Source organism: Dipodomys ordii, unplaced genomic scaffold (genome assembly GCF_000151885.1).
Source record: "Dipodomys ordii isolate 6190 unplaced genomic scaffold, Dord_2.0 Scaffold90, whole genome shotgun sequence".
NCBI classification, from domain to species: Eukaryota; Metazoa; Chordata; class Mammalia; order Rodentia; family Heteromyidae; genus Dipodomys; species Dipodomys ordii.
The window spans coordinates 10,300,670-10,314,678 of record NW_012267306.1 but is presented as its reverse complement, the minus strand read 5'-3'; the positions used below and the strand labels follow the sequence as shown (position 1 = coordinate 10,314,678).

At 33.4% G+C, this 14,009-nt stretch overlaps 1 protein-coding gene across 1 annotated transcript in view; it reads left to right on the top strand.

Annotated features, from left to right (window-relative positions):
• Positions 1 to 1,779: 1,779 nt before the first annotated feature.
• Cd36 (CD36 molecule (thrombospondin receptor)) overlaps positions 1,780 to 14,009 on the top strand; it is a 53,839-nt gene continuing 41,609 nt past the window's right edge. Inside the window, exon 1 of the mRNA XM_013026058.1 lies at positions 1,780 to 1,876. The gene's annotated coding sequence lies outside the window, so the exon portion shown is untranslated. The remainder of the gene's footprint in view (positions 1,877 to 14,009) is intronic.

The window sequence follows — 14,009 nt, the reverse complement described above, 5'->3', positions numbered from 1 at the left end:
GAGCTGAAGAACTCAGGGATAGTGCCCAGGCCCAGAGTTCAAGACCCATAACCGACCAAAAAAAAAAATATATATATATATATATATAATTTAAAACAATCAAAAGTACAATGTAATCTGAAAGTTTTAAAATCTTAACTTCATGTTAGTAATATAGCACTAATAACATCATATATAAATCATGATATATAAATGATTAAAATTACTCAGGAAGCTACTATTAGGTTGAATAGAATTATTGAAGAACAAACAATTATGACACACGTTAAAAAATAAATTACAACAGTTCCTTATATAAGACAGAACCTGGGGGTAAAAGAAGTTTAAATAAAGTTAAAAGTACAGGAAACAGACTTATAGTGAGAACAAGTAAGCAATACTTAGCTTGAGGGGTTTTAATATAACCATTAAGATAATTTAGAACAAGTGTTTCTAACTCCTTGAGTTCCTGAAGCCTTTCTTGTTAAAATAACCAGAATTACATAAATCCTAACATATTCTAACAATATGAAAGGTATCACATACAGAGAAGAACTGTATCACACACTGAAGTAGACAAAAAAAAATTATTGGTTTGTGAGTCAGCCCTATTTATATCTGAGCAAATGTGACTTCCTTGTGAGTCAAGAAGTTTTGTGGTCTTGTCCCTGTGAGTTTTTTTTTTTTTTGGAATTGTCTTCTGTGTATAAGCTGTGTCTTTAGGAAAGAAGCTCCTTCAAACTGTTTCTAAACAAAGAGAGTTTCCAAAGATCCATCTATGGGTTGGCTTATTTGTATAAATAGCTTCAACCAGTATATCTGCAATATACATTTAATGAGCTAACCACAGATAACTCATGCTCAAACTGCTGTAAACCCAACAGGTGGACAGTGAAACATTTCCAAATTGGATCTTGGAAAACTGTACTTGGTAGATGTTTTTCACAAAAGTGCTTCTGTTCATATCACAGGCGGGAGTCGGGGGAGGGCAGGGATGAAAAGGGGAAATAAAGAAGGAGGCAACATGCTTGACATGAAATGCACTCATTACCTTGCCCATGTAATTGTAACCCCTCTGTATGGTATTTTCACAATAAAAAACTTATTAATTAAAAAATGAGTAACTAGGACATAGATACACTTAATATATTGTTTGAAATATGAGGATGTATGTGGTTTTGGAGAGATACTGCCTCAAATTATGTGGGGAAAAGCCTCCGTTAGCACCTTCAATGCCCTTATTTTTATAGAGAATAATTTCTTTGTTTTAATTTGTTTATATATATATATAGAGAGATAATATATAGTACTATAATAGTGAGAATACTATACTCATCAAATATTGCCATCTTTGTTCTCTTCTATGCAAAAGAGTATCACTGCTGTTGCTAATAGACAGGACCCTTTCCAATCTATCTTCATCTCTGGCTTTCCCAAAACCATCAGTGTATAATTTCTCATCCTAAAGAAGAATGCATGTGCAGTGATGTGATTAATGAGAATAGAGTCCTACCACCAAGACATAGAATGAAGACACCCAAAGGAATTGTCATGAGAAAGTAAGCAGAGATATCCCAAGAGAGAGACTGCTGCTGTGTTCTTTTAAACGTCAGAGGGTAATTGTTTCTTTTTTAAAAGGAAAGACACAGGGTAAATAGCAGCTCATTTTCAAACTGGACAAGTTACAAACACTAAATGCAGAGTTTACAGCAGGTTTAGCAGCTCAATTGCCACACTGGACTGTCAATCAAAATTCCATAACCATTCTTGGATAGTTAGAGGTGGAGCTGTGGGTATAGAGCAGTGATTTGACCTAAGCACTTAGAGCAAACACAACTGGAGTCATTGCTGCTGCTCTGTGCTCTTCCAACCAGCTTTTTCAACGGACTTCAAACTGGTAATTATGTCTATGTCATATCTGAAAGTTATCTAACTTAAACATTTAGCAGGCAAGACTAGTACCTGAAATACTAAAAGTTCTTACTGTGATCTAAATTTTGCTTTGTTCTTGCAGAGTTCAGGGTGTATTTGGATTTCTTCTTTCTTTCAAAGAGTAAAATAGGTAGGGTATTAGAGGCATTCAGGCAATTATTCTGTCTCTAACTTTGAAGTAAGTGTTTGCATGGAAAATCAAGAGAATGCATGGTCAGGTGCAGCAGTTTTATTGTGGTCCTGCCAGTAATGTCTGTATTAGTGTGAAAAGAGGAAAAGCACTAAAAAAATTTTTGAAATTATTTAAATCCCCCAACATACTGATGTCTATGTACATACAACAATCAAGGGACAAATTAATAGGGAAATCATCTGAAAAGGAGAATATTCACGTATAACGATGTTTTATTCTTAAGGGTATGCATGTTCCAGAAAGAATATTATATTACAGATAGCGATGTTCTACCTGAACATGACTATGTTCCAACTTCTGTTAACATTTTTAAGGTAGAGCTGGTTATCTTCCCAATAGTGCAGAGAGAATTTATTCTCCCTTGCTTTAGATGGACAACATTAACAAATAGAGGTCACAGAGACAGTCTCCATTGCTGGCATTCCTGGCTTGGTGCTGGTCAACAGGTGACTTCTGTGGCTTATTTAAGAGAGGATTTTGCAATTTTATTTTAACCTCAAGTTGGAGAATTTGGTTATCAGACTTCAATGCTGACTTGTGCTCCTGAATCTGTGATATAACAGCTAATAATAAGATATGTAAAATAACACAGAACATTAACCATTGAGTAAATGCCCATTTCAATTTGTAAATTGTCCCCAAAGTATTTTCCATGGTAATCTAAATTTTTATAAAAAGCACTCACTGAAGCTGAATCTACTTGTAGAGATTATCAGAACAATTGCCCTCAATGAAGCAAGTGAAATGTATCTATTTTATGTATATTATATATTTTATATACAAAATATTCCTTTTACTGGGCTTTTATTTGAGACTTGCATTATGACACAGTCTTCTGTAGGAACAAATAATATTTGTATGCATTAACTTCATTGTGATTATTGTAAATAACTGGAAATGTAGCCTCGGGGATTAAAAACACACACAGAAGGGAGTTGTTTGCCTCAGTGGACAGGGTGAAGGAAAATGGAGTGCTAAAAAATATGCTTATGGATTGCAATAAGAAAGGCTACACATGTTCATTCAAAAAATTATAGCTTTGGTTTTTGTACAAAGACCTATGCAATTCTACTTGCAACTTGAGTGGTTAATGTTGTTACTCAGTATAGAGCATCTGTAATACCATAATCATGGCATTTAATCAAATATTCCAGCACAGAAGATATCAGGCAATTACTACATTAATGTAGATTGCCAAAATTATAATTACTTGATACAGAAAAAATGACATAGTAGATAGTCATGTTATAGAAAATATATTTTATAAATTTTAAAGACGTTTATTCATTCTAGCATTATGCAAATGACCATCTCTGGAGAGTCACATTATATACTGCTTCTTGTTTATTCATTCAACAAATATCTGTTTGCCCAACATAAATACTGACCATTTTCTGTACTCAACTTTATTGACTTAGAGCTGTGAGTTTTCAAATGATTTCTCAGTACAAGTATTAGCATCATTTAATACAGGGACTGGTGTCTGTACAAAGTCATTGCTTTTCTGCATAGTCAAGAAATCCTCCATTAAGTTCGGTACCATGGTGTTTATATTTGTTCTTTAGAGATGATAAAAGATCAGTGGAGTCCTAAGTATCTTCAGTCTGTGGAGTCTTGGGTTGCTTAGAAACCAGTGACTATAGGCTTGCTATGGCAGCACAATTTATCAGTGAATGCAAAGCTAACTTAGCTGGCCTTGTACTGACTATAGTTTGCTGGTAAGAATATTCAGATAATCCTTTCTATCTATATTTTTATTCTTTTGCAATTAAGCTAAGTGACTTAATAATATGACTTAGCCAACTTAAAAAATAATAATTTCTAATAGATTTTAACTACACAAAAGCTAAGCTTAATTTCTGCATGTATGTTTATTTCAAATTATGATGTGGGCTGGCTTCTATCATATCTATACATATATAAGTGTGTGTATAGATAGCTACAGATATATTTTGTATTAGATAAAAATCATAAGAAAGCAAAACTAGGACAGTATATTTTTATTGGTAAATGTGTGCTAAGTAAAAGGTTTGTAAATATGTTTCATATCAATAGTTCTATGTAAATAATCTATATATCTATGTACTATAATATTTTATTACTAACTCCTTCTTTGTAGATCATATAAATTTTGTCTCGTAATCTTATGTTTAAAATAATATTCCATGTAATGGACAATGAATATATTCAAAACAGATTTGATCTGGAAAACACATTTTAAAGTCATTAAAGAGATATCAGAGAGATTGCTCTTCTTCAAGTAGCTTCTGGCTCCTGTTCATGTTAGGCATGCTTTTAGATTTTAAAAACAATTGTTAATGATTTACATATTTGTCCTGTATGTGAGCTAAAATCTTCCCTGTCCTCTGTATATGTGAGTGCTGTATTTATGTTATTTCCCTATTAATTCCAACTTGGTGTTTATCACAATTAATAGCAAAGCAAGTAGCCTCTCCTGAGACAAGAATAATACAAGGCTGTATTTACTGTTCTTCTCTCCAGGGTTTTGGCATTTATATATTTTGTTTTGATATTTAAGAGTTCACCATATTCAAGATTCTCTTGAGAGTCAATAATGCAGTTTGTCTCTATTTTTCACAGGACATTATTAAGATGTGTGTGTGTGTGTGTGTGTGTGTGTGTGTGTGTGTGTTAAGGTATTAGACAGGAAATTGGCTTGTAGAGAATAAAAATTCAGAAGTTGGAGTTGTGGCTCAGTTGGTAGAGTGATAACCTATGAGCAAAAGTGGTGAGTTCAAGTCCCCGTTTTGTACATTAAAAAAAGAGAATAAATATTCATGAGCATGGAAAGGAAATACAATAGGCAAATGGAAACAACATAGTACAACTATTGATACAATGGACCAGCGGAAACAATGTGGTACACCTACTTGTTAGTAATATATGCATGTTCATTACTCATTATTTGGAAAATGATTAAATCCTTTTAGTAAATAAAAAAACATTTTAATCAAGATGTCTGTGTATTAGTGATAATGGACACATAGCACAACTGCTTTGGATCATTGAAAATGTTTGTGAAAAGCTGAGGGGGAACATGTCATTTGTGAACTACAATAATATAATAAATACTAATGTTCATAAGCATATTTTTGAATATAGGAAAACTAGATGATATATCTGTTTTATACATTTCCATTTTTGTACAAAGCAATTCCATCTGTTCTTTTTGACATTAATGTGTCATGCCTGCCACAGAACTGGAAAACCACCAGCCCTTTAAACTTGATATCAAGTAACTTGAAAAGGCCCAGATACCTCTTGTGTCTTTTTTTTAATCTGTCATGTGTTACTTACCCTTTAGTTTACTTTACAATAATTCAATCAATATTGAATCCCAAATTATCTGTCGGTTCCATAAAATTTAGGATGTGATGATAAAACCTATAAATATACTTTCAGGTAAGTACATTATAAAAATTTGATGTGGTGTAATCTTCCCCTGTGTTACTCAGAAAAGAACAAATACAATGTAAATGGAATTTTTGAAGACCTTCTTCTGTGGGCAGGATACCACATAAAGTTATGTGATATCATGTTTGCTTTGTATTAATATTTTTAATATTTAATATTGTTAATATTTTCTGCATATAGTATTGGAAACATTACCACATGAGTACAATTTTATTTTTTTTTAAAATGATTCAAAATGGGAATCACTTTGAAGTCATGTTTCTTGCCTACTCTAAGAGAAAACTTTGTTTACATATTTACTTTTTTTAAAGAGATATAATCTAAAGTTTATGTGCTTACATAAGAGCTCAGAATCACTTCATATACTTTCAGCCTAAATCAGCTTGGTCCTCCTGTATTAGGGTACTTTGACCCAGGCTGGCTGTCTTTGAGTACCTAGAAATACAACAATATATGTCTTAATTCTTATCCATAGTGGCAGGAACTGGATCAAAGAAAGTGGACAGAAAATAACTTGCCAGCAAAGGTGGCACAGTAGCATTGTTATCATAACTGTTTGAGAGAGAATATGTATTATTACATTCCTATTTTACTAACCACAAGAAATTATTAAATAGAACACTGGCATTTGTAAAAGCATGATCATTGTGAAACGGCATATCAGAAGACCGTGATAAGCTATGATACTTTGCTTCTATACTTACTGCAAAAAGGCAGCCTTAGAAATCACCAGGTGATCTGTGGTTTTGGGAATCCAAGATGCTTGCTATTACTCAAAGAACCTAGATGTTAAAGGGAAAGGAGATATTACCATCTTATTTTTAAGAAAACTTAGGCAGATGTACCCCTTAGAAAATGAGATTTATTCTACCACAATGGATAAACTTAGTCAAATTCATTATGTGTTATCTTTACACATGAAAGCAAATTCTTGAAACATCTTTAACATTTCATACATCATATTAATCTAAAATAGTCATTGCCTATTTTTATTTTAAATTTTATTTGTATATAAGTGGATGGATATTAACAGTCTTCAATGGTAGTCATTATAGAATGAAAAGAAAAAGGTATTCTAAGTGATTGCTTTGCACCAAAATACTTTAAAGAAATAGTAACACAGGATTTTTCTCTAGTCCCAAACAATCTGGCAAAAAAACCAAAGAATGTTCAATAAATAACACGAATCATATTTAGTTTTCATTGTTTGAATTTTAATCAGTTCAAGAATGTCAAGCTACTCAGGAGGCTGAGATCTGAGGATCTCGGTTCAAAGCCAGCCCGGGCAAGAAAGTCCATGAGACTCTTATCTCCAATAAACCACTAGAAAACCGGAAGTGGCTCTGGCCTTGAGCTGAAGAGATGAGCACCCAAACCCAAAGTTCCAGCCCCACAACCAAAAAAAAAAAAAGAATGTCAATCATTTTCTACTATAGACTAGTAAATACAAAGTTAAGAGAATAAGTGGGGGCTGGAACCGTGGCTCAGTGGTAGAGCGCTTGCCTTGCATGCCTGAGGCCCTGGGTTCGATTCCTCAGCACCACATAAGCAAAAAGAAAAACGCTGGAAGTGGGGCTGTGGCTCAAGTGGTAGGCCCAGAGTTCAGTCCCCATGACCGGACCCAAAAAAAAAAAAAAAAAAGAGAATAAGTGATAGAAAAGTTTCAGTTTTGTATAAATTATTTTGTGTGTAATATATAGAGATTCAGTACTGTGTATTGAACTACTATAAGCGGCCATGTTACTTAGCTGAAACAAGTACATCACAAATCATATGAACTCTTTGTTTCTTCTAATTCAGGCAAGAATCTGTGCTTTTGTGTGCAGAATGGCATGTTAATTTTGATGCAATTCAAATGCATATGTAACTAAATACATGTAACTATATTACATAAAATATATATTTAATAAATAACATAAAAATACATATAACTAAAATGGAAATCAAACATCAAGTGGTAAAAATAAATCAAGATCCAATAAATATAGTAGAGTTAAAGAAAGAAAGAAAGGAAACTGAAAATGTTATAAAAATGGTGGTATTTTCCCATATTTCAGGAAACGGGAATATTTAATGGCTTTTAATTTGGAGTTTCATGAAATGTGGCTTGCAAGTTTTATAAATTTGTTTCACCTCAAATTTTTACTTGATAAAACGTATTCAGATGGTGTCCGTATCTCACTTCACATTTACATCTCTACCCACTAACAGGATACATCATGGAGTAGGATAGTTTTCTAGCAACAACAGTGAGCTACAGGCAGAGAAAGAACTTGTGTCTTAGAAGTCCCTGAGGACTTCCATGCTAACCAACCAGTATAAATAGCAGGACTAGTAGAATCATTTGAGGATAACATTGCATACCAATGGAGACTCAATAACCAGGATAGGAGAAAAGTTATATCCATGAACACGAAAGAGAACAGTCACAATAAACACGTGAAGCCTTGGCTTGTTGAATGGAGAACAAGGAGGTTAATAGACATGGGCATAAAGACAAGATTTCAAGACACTTCAAACTAACAGCAATAGAAGAGCTCTTTGTATGCAGCTCATAAGATAAAGTACTTTAACCATTGTCATGCTTCCATATTGTGAAGCAGATTTTAATGGTGTTCCTGGAGTATCAGGGCTGAAATGCAATTTAATAGGTAAGTTAAACTTCTCTACTATTCAAAACATTATGTGGAGATCCAAAGTGAATGTCATATTCTCTCCCTGTCTCCCTCCCTCTCTGTCTCTTTCCCTCCCCTCTGTCTCTGTGTCTGTCTGTCTCTCTCTCTCTCTCATCTCTCCTCTCTCTTCTCCCACCTGCTCTGTAAGTTTGTGATTTCTTTTATTTTTTCCCAAGCAAATAATCAGTTTTCATAAAGACACACCTAGGACAACTGAGACACTTCAGTAATTTTGAATTATTCTGACTTTATAAGATATATACAATGCACATTATAAAATAATCTGCTACTTTTTCTTCAGAGTTGGTTCTAATATTTCCTCAAAACAAATTATCCAACTATGACTTAAATAAAACAATATAAACATTTATAACATTTCTAGAAAAAACATTTGCTTTTGAAAGTTTATCATATATATGATACACACCTTGTGTGTGTCTATATATAGTGAGCATTTATATACTAGTGGTACATAAATGTACATATTTATGTACATTTTGCAAAGTATTATATGATGCCTTATTTAAACCAAAAAACACATTTAGTAAAAAAAATTGCTCTCAATTTAAATGATAAGGATTCTTAAAAAATGTTAAGTATGTTTCAAAGTATCCTTAAGATTTAGTTTGCAAAGCACTCCAAGGCACACTGCTGGTCTCTTGCAAGACAGAAACTCAGGCTGCACCAAGAAGAGTTTCTTTTTTATTTATGGCTATTAACAAAACAACTGGAAAATGAGGTTTTGATTTCACTGTGACATTTTATAGGTGGTTTTTATAAAAAATATTTTATTGTAAAGATGCTGTACAGAGAGGTTACAATTACATGAGTAAGGTAATGAGTACATTTCTTGTCGAACATTGTTACCCCCTCCTTTGTTTTAGTTCACAGGTGGTTTTATAACCACTAGTAAGAGCTGCTGTGTCACACAAATGTAGGACTTGTGCCAAATGTTTCTTTGAACTGTCAAACTACCAGGAAAGAGGATCATAATGCTCCATTCACAAAATAAAAAAGTATGGGTATATTATTTTCTCTGTGGTGGTATTTTTGAAATAAGGTTTTGTTATGCTGTATACTTCTTAGAAACAATCTCCGTAGTTTACAGATAAATCTGATTAGGTGTGCTTCTTCATCCCTTGAAACTCTGTGAATGTGGGTGTGTATATGTGTGTGAGGGTATGTGTGTTTGTGTCTGTGTGTGATTTTTAACTCTTTCAGAAAGCTAAAGTTCCTGTTATGTGTCTTTAAACATTAGATTTCAAATGGTGCAAATGTCAATAAGGTTTAAAAGGCAAACTTTGTGAGAAGTATTTAAGATATTTATTAAATAAAATAAAGTCACTAAGTCATATCATGCTCATAAGAATTATAAACCTTTGTTTGAATACATTTGTTATGCCCACTATTCAACTGTGTGACTGTCTCTAAGCAGATTAAAAATTGTTTATAACATAATGTTTTGTCCAAGCTAAGAGCCATTATATGTAAACTAGTTTTTCTAACCCTTTTTTTTTTTTTTGCCGGTCATGGGGTCTGAAATCTGGGCCTGGGCAGCTCAGGCTCTTCAGCTCAAGGATAGTGCTCTACCACTTGAGTCACAACACCACTTCTGGCCTTTTCTGCTTATGTGGTGCTGAAGAATTGAACCCAGGGCCTCATGTATGCAAGGCAAGCACTCTACCACTGAGCCACCTTCCCAGCCCTCTAACCTATATTTTAAAATTTATTCTAGTCTGGGTCTCTCATATCTCTCAGCATTCAAATCTGTTCTATCTTCAACTACAATAAAATGTCTTTCTGCCCTATAAATATTTAAATTGAGTAATTTTTCTTATAATATTTTTTAAGCTTAGTGTTTTATGAGTGCCTGCCAGATTAAATCACTAATTATTGATGTTTCCTCCTGTTCCAACATATCATACTTTGGTGCTTAGTTATTTTATTGCCTGGATATTTTTGTTCTTTCTTCTAATAAATTTCTACCTTCTATATGAAGACAATTTCTCTGACAAATTATGCTTATGCTAACATTTCCTTGAGTTTCATAGCATAATTTCAACTTTGAATTTATTTTTTTTCTTCTAGAGAAGAAAAACTGTTGACCTAAGAATCTGATCTAACACCTTTTTTGGTGTGTGTGTGTGTGTGTGTGTGTGCTGTATGAAATTTACATATTGACCTCACCATGCCCACATAAGAACTGTTCACAAACACTTAGAGTTTCCTGTTTAATTTCTACCTTACACACTGATCCCCACTTTGCTTCTTTCAACATATGTGTAAGGTCATTCTTTATTTCTAAGGCAATATACCACCCTATCTCTTGATTCATTGAACTGTGGTGGTTTGTGACTAAACTTTATCTCAATCATCTGCACTTTTAAGAATATCCTTGAACAGTCCTTTAAAATGATGTTAACAATCTCCATTTAAATTTTTCAACACTTTCTTGGTATTACATTATACTCTTGTACTATTTAATATTTCTTTTTAAAATTTGCATGTATGTATATATGTTTATTTTCACATGTAGCATCCTTCCTTACTATACAAGACAAATAGAATATCTTATTAGTTTAAAGTTATCAAATAATAATAATAAACTAGATCTATGTTCTTATCTGATCCATACACATGGACATATATGTGAGAAAATAGGTATGAATAAATCTTCATTGTTATTTACTAAGAATTAAATAAATATTTTTTTCTTAGTTTTGCACTGGCAACTAATGCTTTGAGATAATTTCTGGCTCAGTAGAATGGAGTCTGACTTTGTGTATGTGTGCCAGAACTGAGGCTTGACCTCAGGCCTCCTGATCTGACTTGGCTTTTTGCTCAAGAATAGTTGGCACATCTACCATTTGAGTCATATTTCAATTTCAGGCTTATTACTGGATAATTGGAGATAAGAGTCAATCTTTTCTCCATAGGTTAGCTTCAAACCAAGATCCTCAGATCTCAGTCTGTAGGCATGAGCCACCAGCACAAGACTGGAATCTTTCCATTGATCTCAAAGTGATTTTGTTAATTCGTACCTCCAGGATATGCTCACTCTTGATTGTTTTCATGTGTACATAAAATTTTCTTTCTGTGAAATATTGTTACTTACTTACTTTGCTCATTGTATACAAATATTTTGAAAAGAATATGTAAAATGAGTTATCAGTTGATTGCACATTCATCTTAATTTTCAAGAAAAGAATATGGGTTCTTTTGTCAGTCTGAGTTTTAACCCTGTTTAGTAAATACTCATTGTGTTACTACAAAAAATTAGCTAAAGAGCCTAGCAGGATGCTTCAATTGGTTAATAAAGGAATACATAAAGATACTTCAATATTTCACAGATAGTAAGCATCTAAGATGTGTTAGCTTTTTATCATCATCTTCATCAATTGCAAATTTTTGCTTACCATACGATCTAGAGTTATAATACATATTGTACTGATATGTTTTACTTGGTGAACTGCACACAGGAAATAATGACTCAAATTCTAAAAAGAAAACGTTAGGTACTATATTTTGCTATCAATATTATCATACAACTACATTTTTAAGTTATTTACCATATGACTTGATGTTCAAATTGAGAAAATAGACTCTATATAACTTTCCTCTTTGACAAGACATCAGAAATAAATTATGTTGTGCTTAGTTTCAAAACTTCTTGAATAAGGCTGAGATTAGAACTTGCGGTACATGTCACACTTCTTATAGAACTTTTGTAATGCATCTGATGTCTCAATATTGGTGTTACTCAACTTATATTCTACTTGTATTCTTATAGTCAGCTTATCTGAAACAATATGATGATAATTTTCCTAAACCTTAAAATTGCTAAGAGAAATCATATTTTCCACATTCTCAAAGTGAAGGACGTCATTCAAAACATGACACAAACTTAAAAGGAAGTGACTGGAAGTTAATGAAATAAAGTATTTTTTTTTAAATTTCAACATACAGTAAGCACTACAAATGGTCAAGTATTAAAAGGTCAGTGGTCAGAGGTCTGGCTATTTCCTTACAAACTAACCTCTAGAAAAAGTGAACAAGGATGTTATAAATGTTTTAATGGAAAAAATGGCTAATATAATTCAGAAAATGCATTAAGCCTCACTCAGCTGTTTACAATAACAATGAGAAATCAGCATGCATTTTTTTTGTCAGTCATGGGGCTTGAACTCTGAGCTTGGCCACTGTCCCTCAGCTCTTCAGCTCAAGGCAAGTGTTCTACCACTTGAGCTACAGCACCACTTCTGGGGTTCTAGTGGTTTATTGGAGATAGGAGTCTCACAGTCTTTACTACCTGGACTGGCTTTGAACCACGATCCTCAGATCTCAGCCTCCTGAGGAGCTAGGATTACAGGTGTGAGCCACCAGCGCCCAGCCAGCATGTCTGTTAAACTCATTGCTCAGTCTAAACCAATGTGAATGATTTAGACAGTCCTTCTCACACATTGTTGTCTATATGTAAGAATTAAAAATTACTAAAATGTTCTCTACCTAAAAAACTTACACACAATCCTAGACAACTCAGTAAATAGAGCTATATGTATGAGAAGGTTTTGCATAGTTTTTGTAAGAAAAGTGAATTTGAAAAAAAATAATGATCTTCATAATAAATATGAGACTGGTGAGAGACAGTATCTCATTCATTATGTAAGATTTTGACACAGGAACAAACTCTATTCATAATGGCTTGAAATACTTTCAAGCCATGTAATATGAAAAGTTACAGAAATCATTGTTCGGATATATTTTATATCATATACATGCTTGCATTAAGTTACTGTGGTGGTTAACATATCTAATTAGGTTACTGATTCTATTCCTTGGTTATTTCAAGGAAGAGAATTTCTTGTTTCCTTCAAGGAGTCAAAGCAGGACATATTTCATTTTCCTGTAAATTTTCATCTTTCTTGATTTATTTTATACATTTTCTAAAATAAAATATTGCTTATTATATTAGTAATAACTAAGTTTTTTAGTAAACAAAATCTATGCTTCGCCCAATGCCAAGTCCATGTTATCACTCTTATTTATCTTTACAGTGGCTTTGTGAAGAACGTGCCACTGTGGCTAAAACAATCATGTAGATGCCAAAGAGTCATACATTCAGGAAATAATGAATGCCTAATTCAGACTTGGGCCAATTCACAAAAGTAGTGAACAATTGTATACCCATGATATGAATAAGCAGCATAACAGCCTACTATTGGAGTTCATTCTCCTTTTAAAATATTATTATTATTATTATTATAGTTACTGCGAGTGTTCATTCAGTCCATTGATTAGCCAATAAGAGCCTGTTCTGTGCTGTGGAGTCTCTGAAGTGAGCTAAGCAGACACGTTCCCTGCTTCATGGACACACCATTCTAGTAGGTTCGGAGAAGGGACTAAAATCTCAATTGTTGAGTTTGGCAACAGAAATAGGTAATCTGTTAGAAACAAAGTAGAAGGGAAAACAAGGGATGAGGTGTCCAGGAAAGGGGGTTGCAGGGGCAGAGAAGTACTGCTTAGGTGGCTAGCAGATAAGGCTCCTGTTGACTGTTGTAACTACTAGCCTTGTTTAGCCATTTTTAAAAATTAATTGCTTAGCTCTTTTATAAAATTTTTGTTTATTGTAAAGATGCTGTACAGAGGGGTTACAGTTACATGCGTAAGGCAATGAGTACATTCATTGTTATCCCTTCCCTTGTTATTGTCCCACTATCCCTTCCCTCCCCCCACCCCATCCCACCCCCACCCAAAGTTGTAAAGTTTGTTTCCAATATACTGTCCTGTGAGTATCG